General features: G+C 46.5%; 1 pseudogene; it reads right to left on the bottom strand.

Annotated features, from left to right (window-relative positions):
• Positions 1-11,414: 11,414 nt before the first annotated feature.
• On the bottom strand, positions 11,415-12,597 carry LOC135910912 (uncharacterized; annotated as a pseudogene).
• Positions 12,598-14,739: the final 2,142 nt, after the last annotated feature.

The following is a 14,739-nucleotide window of genomic DNA, read 5'->3' as shown; positions in this document are numbered from 1 at the left end:
AATGTAGCTCGCGTCGCCTGGCGTGTGTAGTAGTATCAGAGTTGGTTGTATGAACTTTATGCATAATACGCTTTGTTACGGTACCTTTACGGAATGGGTGTAGAGGGCGGTGTTGGTACATTTTTTCGTACCGCCCTAATCCTATACCCCCCACTACAAACACACACACTCAACCCCCTTTTTTATGTAGACATACTATTCCTTGCCATGACGGATCATAGCCTCCTTTATTTTTGAAAAATAGAGGAGGCTATGGACGGATTGACCAGTTCAAGTTGTCAACTTGCCAGTAACTGTCATAGGAATCACTGTAATAAAAACAATTCCACAATCTGATTGCTTACTTTCATTTTTTGTTGTAACACTGGGGACTACATAGAACTTTATTTTGTATATGTGAGAGAAGTATGTGGATATCAAGCCAATGTGCGATGCACAGACAAAGCAGCTGCTACAACATGAACTGCATTGAGGGCCACACAACAGATACCTAATTAAAGGTGCAAAATATAGGGGGAAGCTTCAAAATACGCTCTGTAGCACTGCAAAGTATAACATATATTGTATGTGTACAATAAATGTTTAAAAAACAATGCATCAATGTCCCATTTGCCATCAAGTTTATTATCAAGTTCAAGTTTACTGAAGTTTATTATGAGCATATGTACAACAGTAATCTACTGACACACCCGCAGTCGAGGTGGCTGTTCGAGGTGTGCTGGCTGCCTCGGTGTAAGAAATTGGGTGAATGTCGACACCAGTGCCACTGCTTCTTGCCTCTGACCTGCACGTGCCTCCGCGGCATCTTTGAGCAAAAGTGTGCTGGCGTAGTGAGACGTAGGCATCATCCGAGAGAAAGAGTATAGTTTACATGGAGAAGTGGCTGTTCACATTGCCTGTCGCTTTCACTCAAATATTTCCTTGGTGACTAGGGTGACACACCCGCAGTCAAGGTGGCTGTTCGGGGTGTGCTGGCTGCCTAAACGAAAGAAAAAGAAAGAAATTAGTTGAATGTCGATACCAGTGCTATTGCTTCTTGCCTCTTACCTGCATTTGCCCCCACGGCCTCTTGGCTTGCGTAGTCTGTATGAGAGAGCTGCTGTGGCTAGGCGTAGGCATTGTCTAAGCAAAAAGAAAAGGCCATTCAAATGGGGAATTATGGAAATAAATGCAGTTGTTGTATCTGCTTCTTGCACGCTTCTTGCCTTAATGTTTTCAAACATAGTGTCCGGTACACACCAGCACTTTGACTGCTTTTTGCTTTTTACCTGCAGGTGTTGCTGCGAGATCCTTAGTATGGCTGCGTGCTCCATTGTAACACTTGGTGGAGGCATTCGAAGTGGTAGCCAAAAATATAAAGCCTCATCCTTGTCTGCATGAATGCTTTCAATTTCTAAATGCAGTGGTAACTATCACTATTAGTGCAAGGCCCCCCACATATATGCGGCAAGTGCCATAGCTCGAAACTGAATTTTTTCTTTAGTGTTTCACAAGGCATCTGATATGTCCACATTAGATGTGATGTGTTTGTTTTTATTTATCCCAGTGTGGAGAGAGCATCATTAAATTTTTTTTGTGTGTGTCTTGTTTTTTGGTTTATTTCTGAATTTATCAAGCAGCAGTATCATGATGCTAAAGTGACTTATGTAATGGCAATCAGCTTTTGTTTTGCAGAAAAACAACGCACTTCCTGACCCATTGTTTGACATCCCCTCACTCGCATAATTTTGCAGAGTATTCTACCTATATTGACTTGCTTGACCTCCACTAAAGAGTCTTGCATTTTCAAATACGACTCTTTCCTTACAATCATTCGACACTTCTCATGAATTCTGTACCTTGGGCTTCTGATAGTCTGCATTCACCATTTTTGATTGTTTCTGACTAGAAATGTCTTCTTTAATTTAGAGCTTCAATTTTACCTTTGGAACACACGGAAGGGCTTGCCATTGCATATCTGCATAAAAGGGAAACATGTTTCATTAAACATTTGCAAAATCCAATTGAAGATTGATGAATGCAGCTTGCAGTGATATGACTGAATGAGCCACAAAAGTAACTCATCTCACTTGGTAAATTAAAGCACATATTAGTGTGATGTACAAGATGCGTTACACTGACGTGGTGGGTTCTCTTGCTTATAGAGCAAAATAATCGGTGCGCGTTAAAAAATGACCTGTGGAAGACCTATGGGCCCCGGGTGCCGGACGACGTAGCTACGCCACTGCTTGCAGGTCAGTGATTCCTGCTTTTGACAGCGCATATGGTGCATTTGCGGCACGTATACGTACGTTATGAATGCATAGTTCATGTTCAGTAGCAACTTGCTTTTGTACATATTAAAACACATGTTGCTTAACTGTTGCTCGTTCCTCGCAGTACTCGCGACAGCACGAAGTCTTTTAAGCAGAGCGCATTCGAGGTTCATGCACACCTGCACAGGTGTACCTCAATACACGTGCTGATAAAGCGTTGCGCAGAATATGTGCATTTTGCTGCCCTCGGCACCGTGCGCCTGCCAGCCGACGCTTCATCCTGGAAGATGGGAAAGAAGCGGCTGCTTTGACTTAAGGAACGAATCCTCCCTGCGTACGGCAGGCGTATCTTATCTGTGCGCTCGAGAAGCGCAGGGAAGTGAAGGTTAGCGCTGCAAGGGTCGGCAAGGCTCCACAGAACGCACGCCTGCGAACACATCAAGCGGCTGTTCCATGGTCGCACGGGGCCGTAGGCGCCCAATGCGAGGCGACCCACTGACCTTTGGTTCCCGTCGAGTCCTGATTGTACCCCTGATTTATAGCGAACAACCGCATTTCCAAAAGTAAGTCCTGGAACCATTGCACCTTTCCACATACCTCGGAGGACCTCGTACCTATTGCATCACCATAGCGCTCTGTGCTTCATTATGGCTGCATTTTTCTTCCCCTTCGCTGTTATTGTTTTTTTCCTCTGTTTCCATATATCTATTGCCTTCGTTTATCCATATACCGAGATATGTATATTCTGTTAGTCGAGGTATTTCCTGGCCCTGCACCTCCACTGTCTGTTCACTGTTTTCATTGAATACCATAAAACCTGATTATTTAACACTAATTGCGCTTAATACGGATCCTCTCGCGGGAAATATTGGAATTGCATCCCTAAGCGATTATACTATGCTGGTTTTATTAGCAGCGGTGCGCGGTCGATTTTTTCGCCCTCTGTGGCCATTCGTTGAACTTTAGAGTGTGCGGGCCTTCTCCGGTGACCAACTGCTTTATTCTCGTTCACGCGTTCCGCGATCTACGCTGCAAGCCAATGAGATAGGGCGGTGTCGCCATCTGTCATTCGTTTTGGCAAATGCTGTGGTCAGTCCGGCCGTCCCATTCAGCGCGCACCCCATTGGAGAGGTGTAATCGGAGAAGTTTCCTCGCGCGCCGCGGAGCGGTGCTGTTCTCCCACGCCTGCCTGGTTTGGATTTTGTGGCGAATAGACGTGCTTTTCGGGCCTCCGTGGCGACTACGAAATCATAAGTTTTTGTGCATGCTTCGAGCTTGCTTCTGTATTCATTTGCTGTTGTTTTGCATTTAAAAAGTAATTGGGGGGTGTTCGTTTTCTTTCCTTTTTTTGTCTCGTATTTCGGGTGCGCGGGTGTGCTTCGTGTACATTTGTTTTGCAGGATGATTAGAACGTCCTTTCGTGCCACGTGTTCCAACACGTGCAGCGGGGTGGGACGTTGAGTGTTTGTAGTCTTTAAATAGTAGCTTGGAAGTGGTAAGACAAATAGCTATTAGTGGTTTTACTGTGCGTGTTTGGTAGAAAAGTGAGAGCGTTGCCTCGTGGTTGAGCGTGTGCGAGAGCGGGTCATACCTTCGGTCTCCGCGGCATCGATTGTTTTTGAAACAGTGGTGAGAGTTGCTTTGCGGCATTTTGAGGATTTGGATATTGTGCGAATCGGTTTTTTCTAAAAGGCACGTGCTCTGCATTGATGTAGTATTATAGTATTTGCAAAAGGCCGTGCAATACATGGCGAGAAAGCCGGTTAAGCAGGCAGTACGGGGGGGGGGGGGGGTGTCCCTCAAGGCACATGAGGAGGCGGGTGAGAATGGAGAGGGCGTCGAATCAAGCGGCACACAATGTGATGTCGATACTAGGCTGCAGAAAATGGAGGCTTTCCAGTAAGAGCTTCTAAACAGGTGCAAGAGCTCAAAAATGAGCTAAACAGAGAGCGTAAGGCATGGAAGGGAGTTGAAAACAGACTTGAAGCAGCCGAGGAAAAGCCGAACAGGGCCGCCATTGTGAACGAGAATGTGCGTGACAAAGGAACGCAGACCCCCGACGCGACAGGCGCGGGAGGGTCAGAGAAATGCGTGGAACGCAGGCAGGGTGATGAGGGTTAGCTGGAAAGAGCAGCACCTACCTTGAAGCCGCTACGCGGAAAAAGCAGGAGCCCAGGGGACAATGCTCCTTGTCGAGTCCGAATCACGCGGAAAAGGACAAAGGGAAGCAGGGAGAGGTAGGAGAGAGCGAAAGGGTGATTATCGCTGCCGATTCAAACCTGGCTGGGTGCTCAAAAGCAATTGTGGAGAGGGTGAAAGGCGACAAAAGAGTGGCGGTGGGCACATTTCCAGGGCGGACACTGAGTTCTGTCATGGAGCAAGCAAAAGAAAAGCTCACGGAAAATGCCCACGTGCGCAACCTTGTCGTAGTAGCAGGTGGGCTAAATGACGTCCTAAACAGGAAAGGGCCAGAACTAGCCCAGCGCTTGGCGAAGGGGGTGGACGACTTGCGTGAGCTATCTCCTCATGTGCAGATCGTGGTGTGCACGGTGCCGGAGGTGCCTGTGCGTGACAGTCATGTACAAAGAGCCATAGTGGCTGCTAAGGAAAATGAGCCGAGAGAAAGGCTTCGAGGTTGTCGAAGTAAACAGGAAGTGAGAAGTTGTGGTGGTTTTAAACGAGACGCGATCCACTTCAATTACAGGCTAGCACGAGAAGTGGGCTGGCGACTTGGTGGTCGCGCTGTTACTTTTTTCGGGGGCCCGTGGGCGCTCAGGAGGTCAGAGTAGATAGTAATGAAGAAGGTCCCCTAGAGGAACATCAGAAGAGCATCGCCGTCGATAACAGAAAAATTAGGAAAGCAAGAAAAAGAGCTCGCCATGCAACAGGCTACATAAACATGCAGGGCGGCAGAAGAAAGGAAAAGTGGGCAGAGATTGAGGAGCAGTTACATAGAGAACAAATAGGGGTGTATACGGTTACAGAAACGCACCTTAGAGACTCAGAAGAGCTGCCAGTTATTCAGAATTATGTTTGGGAAGGGCGCAACAGAACTAAGTCGGAAAGAAAGGGAGGGGGAGTCGGAACGCTCATCTATCAGGGAACCAAATGGAAAAGGGTAAATTCATAATGTCTATAGAGCATCTTTGGTTATCAGGTACAATGAGTGGGAAAGAAACTTCACTGGGCGTTACGTATTTGTAGACCGGAAATAAATGGACAGGGAAAAAAAGAGCTGGTGGAGTGCATAAGCACTGATATTAAAGGTTTAGGGAATGGTGCTGAAATTGTCCTACTAGGTGACGTGAATGCCCACATACAGGATTTAGATGACTATACCGACAATAACGGAAATTCAGTGCTAGACTTTTGTGAGCAACATAACCTCGCGATCGTGAATACAGAGTTTAAATGTGAAGGGCAGATCACGTGACAAGTGGGAAACCGGCAATCGACTATTGATTACTGTCTGATGACAGAAGGAATTCACGATAAGTTGAGAGAAATGTTTATCGATGAGCAAGGGTTTAACAGCATAGGGAGTGACCATAAACGCATCATTTTGAAAATGGGATATGTAGTTGGGAAAGAGAGCAAGGAGAGCAAAATGGCCAGTCCAAATTTGAACGCTGAACAAATAGCAAATACAGTCACTAGAGTTGAGGAAGAACTTGGCAAATGGCCAAGTAAAGAGTGGGAATATGGTGAGCTTCTAAGTGTAATAACGACAGAAATACGGAAAGAGAAACACCATGTTCGTTGGAAAGGAAAAAAAAAATACCGACGATTACGTTACTTCCTAATGCGAAATTTGAGCGCAGCAAATAAGCTGTTTCACCTTTTCGATAGATTGATGCAAAGAAATCGAGCAACACATGTATGCGCTATCAGAGAATTTTTTTTATTTTTCACACGTATTCCTTTAACAAAGACTCCACTAACAGTTCTTGACAGTCATGAAGGAAGCTTTGTGGTCGGAGAAATAGACTGATATATGTTCGACTTGGTACACCAATGCTTGATTCTCAAAGACGAGATCTATACAAGTGCCTCGCGAGGTTGTCACAGCCGTGGGACGCGTTACGAGCGAGAGGAACGGGATGTTCTCCCGCATAAGTGTTAGGAAATTGCTGTTTGTCTTTATGTCAACATTAAAGTCCCCCACTACTAACATCGGTGTGGATCGATGGACGGTTAATGAGAGTTGCAGGAAGTGCACGACGTCTTTCGTGAGTGCGGTAGCGGACTCACGAAAGCGGTATCAGTCGGTCGCTGCTAGCGCTGGGGGGATGAAAGGGGGGCGGAGCTGGTTACGAGGCCGACGACAACGCCGACGCGAAACCCAGGAACGGACGCCAAAGAGCCATTTGTGTAGCCAGCCCTCCTCCACAGTCTCTCCTCCTCCCTTCCATCATCCTCCCTTGCCCGGAGAGCCGACAGCGCGCATGCGCGGCGGCGGAGCAGATTCGTCGGCGAGCTGGTTACGAGGCCGACGACAACGCCGACGACGACGCGAAACCCAGGAACGGACGCCAAAGAGCTGCGCTCTAAAAAGAAACCGAAAAGCTGGTGGAACAAGGAGGTACGAGAAGCGATCGCCGAACGACAGAAAGCATCTTGAGAGCACAGGCAGGCAAAGAAGGCGCAGTTGCCACAAGATGAAGTAAACAGTAAATGGGAAATATACCGGGAGAAAAAGTCTATGGTTCAAATGCATTCTTGACCATTTATCTCATTGTGATGTGGTATTGGCCGACAGAGGCTTTGATATTGCCGACAGTGTAGGCTTGTACTGTGCAAAGCTCCACATACCTGCATTCACCAAAGGCAAAAGACAATTGTCAGCAGTGGATGTCGAGGCAACGAGAAATATTGCAAATGTCAGAATTCATGTTGAGAGGGTGATCGGCTTGGTTCGTAACAAGTTTGTCATGATGAAATCCGTTCTGTCACTAGAGTATGCGACTCTCAAACAGGGACACCAGTTCACACCTCTAGATAAAATCGTCAACGTTTGCTGTGCACTGACAAATTTCTGTCAATCTGTTGTTCCTGCAAATCCAGTGCCATGTAGCTAAGCTTGCCGAGTATGCGTGGTATTTGGAAAAGGCTATTCTTGCACGATAATGTGAGAGAGAATAGTCTAGAGGGATTTGAACTCCCACAAGTAACGCCGGAAGAAGTAAGTGGGAGTAAGTAAGTAAGAAGTGGAAGTGGGTAAGTAAGCGCCTTGGAAGCTATGCAAAGGGGGAAGGCAGCTGGGGAGCATCAGGTAACAGCAGATTTGTTGAAGGATGGTGGGCACATTGTTCTAGAAAAACTGGCCACCCTGTATACACAATGCCTCATGACCTCGAGCGTACCGGAATCTTGGAATAACATAATTGTAATCCATAAGAAAGGGGACACCAAAGACTTGGAAAATTATTGACCGGTCAGCTTACTGTCCGTTACCAGGCAGGATTCCGTAAAGGCTACTCAATGGACCATATTCACACTATCAATCAGGTGATAGAGAAATGTGCGGAAGATAACCAACCCTTATATAGAGCTTTCATTGATTACGAGAAAGCGTTTGATTCAGTCGAAACCTCAGCTGTCATGCAGACATTACGGACTCGGGGCATAGACGAGCTGTATGTAAAAATACTGCAAGATATCTATAGCGGCTCCACAGCCACCCTAGTCCTCCATAAATAAAGCAACAAAATCCCAATAAAGAAAGTCATCAGGCAAGGAGATACGATCTCTCCGATGCTATTCACAGCGTGTTTACAGGAGGTATTCAGAGACCTGGATTGGGAAGAATTCGGGATAAGAGTTATTGGAGAATACCTCAGTAACTTGCGATTCGCTGATGATATTGCCTTGCTTAGTAATTCAGGGGACCAATTGCAATGCATGCTCACTGACCTGGAGAGGCAAAGCAGAAGAGTGGGTCTAAAAATTAATCTGCAGAAAACTGAAGTAATGTTTAACAGTCTCGGAAGAGAACAGCAATTTACAATAGGTAGCGAGGCACTGGAAGTGGTAAGGGAATACAACAACTTAGGGCAGGTAGTGACGGCGGATCCGGATCATGAGACGGAAATAATCAGAAGAATAAAGATGGGCTGGGGTGCGTTTGGCCGGCATTCTCAGATCATGAACAGCAGGTTGCCATTATCCCTCAAGAGAAAAGTGTATAATACCTGTGTCTTACCAGTACTCACCTACGGGGCAGAAACCTGGAGGCTTACGAAAAGGGTTCTACTCAAATTGAGGACGACGCTACGGGCTATGGAAAGAAGAATGATAGGTGTAACGTTAAGGGATAAGAAAAGAGCAGATTGGGTGAGGGAACAAACGCGAGTTAATGACGTCTTAGTTGAAATCAAGAAAAAGAAATGGGCATGGGCAGGACATGTAATGAGGAGGGAAGATAACCGATGGTCATTAGGGGTTACTGACTGGATTCCAAGAGAAGGGAAGCGTAGCAGGGGGTGGCAGAAAATTAGTTGGGCGGATGAGATTAAGAAGTTTGAGGGACAACATGACCACAATTAGCGCATGACCGGGGTATTTGTAGAAGTATGGGAGAAGCCTTTGCCCTGCAGTGGGCGTAACCAGGCTGATCACGATTCTTGCATACACTGTGCAATTTACCTGTAACAAATTTTTACCTGTAATTTTTTTACTGTACTCAGCATAGAGGCTGCCAGTTCTCTCTTAGCAGAACAAAACATTCCAAACATCGCACTGCTTGATTTTAGAACAGACTCTTTCAAAAATTTTTTTCTGGTTCGTACTATCAATGACTGAAATTATCAGAAGAGATTGTTCAGTGTTTCGACCTAGAAGTTTTGAAAACGCCCTTGCGTAATATTTTTGACTGTTTTGAATTTGTGTTTGTGACCCATATAATATGCAATTTTATCGGAATCTATCTTGCAATTGTTTGTTTGCTGTTTGCACCTGACTGGGAGCACTATACTGTTTCTAGTTGCTTCGCTTGAAATATTATTTGTATTCCTACTGATGTGATGATACGTTGATGTTTTGGATCTTACTTCTGGTTAAAGTATGGCTTTATTTGTGAATGGTATCAAGGAAACCAATTTTGTTCAAATGTTTTGTTAAGTTGTACTTTTTTAACCTAAATTCTATGACCTGAATTATCAAATGTCTGATTTTACACTATTTGTTTGTTTATGGGGTTTAACGTCCCAAAACGACTCAGGGTATGAGAGACGCCGTAGCGGAGGGCTCAGGAAACTTCGTCCACCTGGGGTTTTTTTAACGTGCACTGACAGCGTACACTACACGAGCCTCTTGCATTCCACCTTGTATTTATATTTTATATTGCTATGTAATCGCAACTCCTGTCTTGGCAATGCTGACAGTATGAATAAATAACATTCATTCAGCACTAAGGAACAAGGACACAAAAGAAACATACCACAGGACGGGCGTTAACTACCCAAACTCTTTATTGTTGGCAGTGTGATATACTGATTGAAGCTTTCTCTTTATACCGCACTGACAAAGCAGCCTTGCCTAATGAGCTCTGAAATCTGCATCACATCAAAGACAAATGCAACTGATACCACCGTTGCAACTTGAAGGGGAAAGTCCATGGAAATTTAGAGTTACAGTTGTCTTTCAATCCTTCTGTCGTTCGCCTAGCTTGTACTAGGGCATAGAATGGTTTGATTGGTCCCCACATGTGTGACGGATGAGTATGACCGTCTGTTTCGGTGTGTGTTCCAAGAGACATTGCACAGCAGATCACAAGACACCATCTCGGAATGCATAGCGCCACTCGAGTAGAGCATTGTAGCAGTGGCTGGTTATGTGGCCAAACTTCTTTAGGAGTTTCTTCCTTTTCCACATGTGATCTTTCCCATACCATTTGTATGTAGCTGATGAGAGCTTGTCACCATGCGATAAATCCTTCATTAGCTACAAGTCTGATTTTAAGTATCTTCTGCAATTGCTGACACAGAACTCATGGTAACATATTTCTGAAAGCATGGGGCTTTTGTTCCAGGGACTCTGCTCAGATTTCTTCAGTTGAGCAGAGTCTGCACAATACCAGTGCTTCTGCTTTGGTGCCCGCTTCATTCCAATGCACGAATTGTGGAACCATTTGTATGGGCAGTGTTCCCCATCACATGCCACCATTTTTCCTGTTTCTGGGCCTCGACAATAACAGCACACAGATCTTTTAGCACTAGTGCCAGCCTTTGGCGTATCTTTTCGGGTGAAGTATTGTGAAAACATTTCAGGTAGCACAACATGTGTGAAAAATCGTGTTGCCAATTCCAGAATTCCTTGAAAGAAAGCACAATCTTCCACTATTCTTTCAGTATGTACAGAGGTTGGCGTCCAAACGACAAAGTCGCAGTATTTCCCCGCACACATTGCCAGCTGTGTTTGGACTTTGTAGAAATACTCATGCGTCCTCTTTAAGCGAGCTCCTTCTGAACTAGCTTCCAGACAGAAATCTTTGTTGCTCAATGCTGCTTCTAGTCCTTGTACTGCAAGTGAATGAGGGCATTTTACTTCAACAATGCCTTCACCGCAGCATAGACAGCTGACAATAGCATCTGGGGATGCTGCAAGGTGGGGATATTTGGCACTTAAACAAACGCCGGCCCTTCTTAGTGTCACATTGTTGTGGCATTGCACTGCATTTGCTTGGTACTTGGAGAGGGCAGCACTTTCATGCTTGAGTCCCCATTCTGTGGATTCAGATGAAAACTTGTTTTTCTCTGGGTAGCAGATTCTTCTCAACAAGCTTATTGACGGGTAGTCCACGTTTGTCTTACACACACTCTTCATAACCGAAGCTGTTACTCGTCCAGCTCTAAATGCAAACCACTTTGCACATTTGGCTGCTCTCTTGTTACGGCTTCGACATGCTGCACCATATCTTCTGTTATCACCATTTCATTCAAAAACTCTTCGGCTCGGCTCACCAGAGCAGGCAAATCCTCAGAGGCGGCCTCTTCACACATTAGGGTTCGAAGAAGTAAAGGCTCTTTTGCTCGTGGTGGATGAAAAAGAGAGCTGTATTTTTCATGCAGAGTAAACAACGCTGGCGTCACTCCCGCATCTGCTATTGCTGAAAAGCACTGCTCAAGCTCTGCATCTGTCGCAGCTGGGATTGGCAGTAGCCTATGTGATGAAGGGGCTACATGTGCAGGAATAGTACTGTTTATAATGTTGTCCATCTTTTTCTTCTTTGCTTTTGCCGAAGAAAAGTCGATTTCCCTTAGCCTTCGGAATTCAACATTCCGGCTATGAGCTGGCAGCCATGTATTTTTCTTTTCAGTACAAGTAACGGAGTCCCTCAGCCTCACAGCTGTCTCTATGGCAAAAAGTGTAGCAGCAACATGCGAGCATGCTTCGCCTACACCTGTCATGCACGTGCAATGCACTGTCCCGGCAGTTCCATCTGCTTTGGCAAGAATCCACACTTTAAGGGGTACATCCCGTAGGCTCTGAGAGTGGTTGACCTGAAATGTCAAACAAGATGATTTCAGGAAATACAGTTTTTGAAATGTCAAATAAACTGATTTCCACCAATACTGTTTTCGAAATGTGAAATGTCGAATAAAATGACCTCAGTAAATACTCTTTTTCATACGACCACTTTGCTGAGCAGCAGCAGCAGTTTGTTGTGTGGTTGTACGCCACTGTATCCACAAAATGTGGCAGGAGCACCATGGTTTCACTTGCGCTTTACAAGGTTCAGAAAAGCTCGCTCTAAAGTAAGCAGTTGTGAAAGTAATTTTTCTAACAGTTGTGACAGTTGTGATGCTTTGCTGGTCATATGTTAACAATTTCTGCACCATTTTCTAACCACTTGTTCTCAAGTTGCCGCTGTACGCGTGCTAGGCAACAAAATGGTTTCGCTCAAAAACAAAAAAGAAACAAATCAGACTGTATACAGGAACACAAAGCGTAAATTTGGAGAAATAAGAAAAAAAATGCGGAGCTTAACGATCGATCATTTACTAACCTCGCTCAAAACGATGACGCGCTCTGATGCCAGCTGCTTTGCTGCGATGCTCTTGACCCATCCGCTCGTAAAATAATTATGGCCTTCTAAGGATTTGTACGCCTTCATCTGTTGCAAAGTAACGTGACTTGTTGAAAGCACCAAGTAATTGACGATGTCGGCGTGCGTCACAGTGGGCAGCAAGTCGACGTTCGGCGTAGCGTCCTTGCCGATGCACAGTTCATAAGGGTCGATGCCGTCACACATTTCGATCTCCGCTCTGTAACGTGCACGAGTCGGTCCTACGAGCTCTTCAGAGTATGATGGACAAAGCGCGTGCAAATTTTCTTTCGTCATGTCGCAAAGATAAACCGAACGACATCAAGCTCAGGCGCGGCGGTAGGCGGTATAAGCGTGCGTCCAGACGCGGTCGTTCTTAAAGATGGCGCACGCGCGATTTGCAAGCCGGAACTGACGTCACGTCGTGCAACCCATGTATATTGTGGGCATCGCAAATCGCTTTCAAGCTGCGGCCCACGCGGCATTGCCATAAGAAGCCGCCGCCTGAGTACGCTCATGGCTCAATAACAGAATTTGAGTGCGTCCAGTATTCGGACAAGCGCGGGTGGTTTGCCGGGTGAACGGGGGGGCGTAAACGTGAGCAGCCAGATTGGTGGCGCGAGCTGTTGGTGCAAAGCTCAACCACAGAAACACGGAGCCAATTGATATATTCTGCTCAGCTGCTGGTGTAAATTTTGGACAGCGGCGCGCTCGTGTGGACAATTACGCAACTGCCGAAAATTTGCACCAGCAGTGAAGCAGAAGATAGTCGCTTAATGCAATTTAACCTCTGTGTTTGTCTGGTGGAGCTCTACAACAGCACGGCGGCTGCACCACTCCGGCCGCTCACGTTGTCCTGGCTCATCCGGCAATCCGCCCAAACCACCCCCGTTTGGCGGAATAGCGGAAACGCTAAAGTCTCCAATGGTTTCACGCGGATGAATAAGGCGCTGAAGAGCGATAACGGCTTATAAAATGATCGGAACCGTCATCAGCACACCTCGGGCCTCCACCTGCAATACTTTGCTTGCGTCGTCAATGCTCCTTGTGCCACCGTCGGCACCAGTTCGTGTCGCCACTGAGCTGTCGTTAGTAATGGCCTAATCAAGTTACATAACATTGGTAACGACACCAGGCTGCGCGGAGATCTAGTGACACAATGCTTAAGCATAGTCTAACTCCCAGAGGAGTTTCTGCGTGATTTTTTTTCTTGTTCCTGGACGTTTAATATGCGTACTGCATGTATGGCGCCAGCGCCTTGCTATTGTTTCTGCTGGAAGAGAGATAGTGATTTCAAGAAGGAAAGGAAGCTTGAGCGCAGCGATGATGTGGCTGGTGGTGCGACAAACCCTCCATGCCCCACGATTATCCCAGCTTTTGTAGATCGAAGCGCCTCGCACACCACGACCAACTTCTTATCACATCCCTTTATCCCCTTACCCAAACTGAAAAATTTCGTCCAGTGTTGCGTCAGCTTCCGCACGCAACTCTTATTTCGAAACAGCCTAGGCGGCTTGTTTTGAAAAACCTATTTTTTTCTTGGTGACAGCTGGGTGAGCAGATTGTGCGCCCAGGCAAAACATCTCCCCAGTCCCGCGTCGAGTACCTACTGTCAGGATTGGGGGCTCAATCCCTATCGCCCGTGGTCCTTTGCCAAGATTGGAGTACGGCATGAATTCGAAGGTAGCTGGCCCATGCCGTCGTCCAACTTATTTACGCTGAGGACGTTGATGAAGTGAAGAACTGCTTCTCATCGAGAACGAGGAATAAGGGTTTATTTACAGAAATTAAATCAGTCTAACATGACTGCTTGAGAAAAAGAGTGTCAGTCCAACATGACTGCACGAGAGAAGTGTATCAGTCTAACATGACTGCTCAAGAGAAGTGTGTCCAGCATTCGCACATTAATAGTTTTTATACACTCGGTCCGCCGGCCATACGAGGCGGCGACTGTTGGTTTACTCATCGCCAACCTGCCGCCCCTCCGCAGAACAGTTTACGTACACAAAGGCACACACATTCCGATGCCCGACGATGGCGTTGGAGGGGTGCCGTTCCGGGAAGTATCGGTGCCAATCGTGGGTAGCTCGTTGTCTTGCGTCTGGCCGAGGCATGGGAAGCACCAAAATACGGCTTTCCCGCGGCAGCTTGTTCATGCGTATCAGATCAGGTCCGCGCTGGAGAACTCCGGAACCATTGTTCGCATACCGAACTCGTTCCGTCACAATGTCGATGGGGCTGGTGGAAGGAGGCGGTTTTCAGCACAAAGGCCGCTTCTTCGAACGCCTCCTAGCTGCAGCGACGGTGAGTGGGGGATGCGCGTCGTGTCCCCCAGTCGTAACTGGGTGGCAACCTTGCCTTGCAGCTCGCCATTCTTAACACTACATGGATCTAGGGAGCGCTCGCCGTGACGCTTCGGGGAAAAAGTACCTAGAAACG

The sequence above is a fragment of the Dermacentor albipictus genome, chromosome 2, assembly GCF_038994185.2.
Source record: "Dermacentor albipictus isolate Rhodes 1998 colony chromosome 2, USDA_Dalb.pri_finalv2, whole genome shotgun sequence".
Classification (NCBI taxonomy): domain Eukaryota; kingdom Metazoa; phylum Arthropoda; class Arachnida; order Ixodida; family Ixodidae; genus Dermacentor; species Dermacentor albipictus.
Note: the sequence above shows the minus strand (reverse complement) of the source record. Positions and strands in the feature narration are given on the sequence as shown.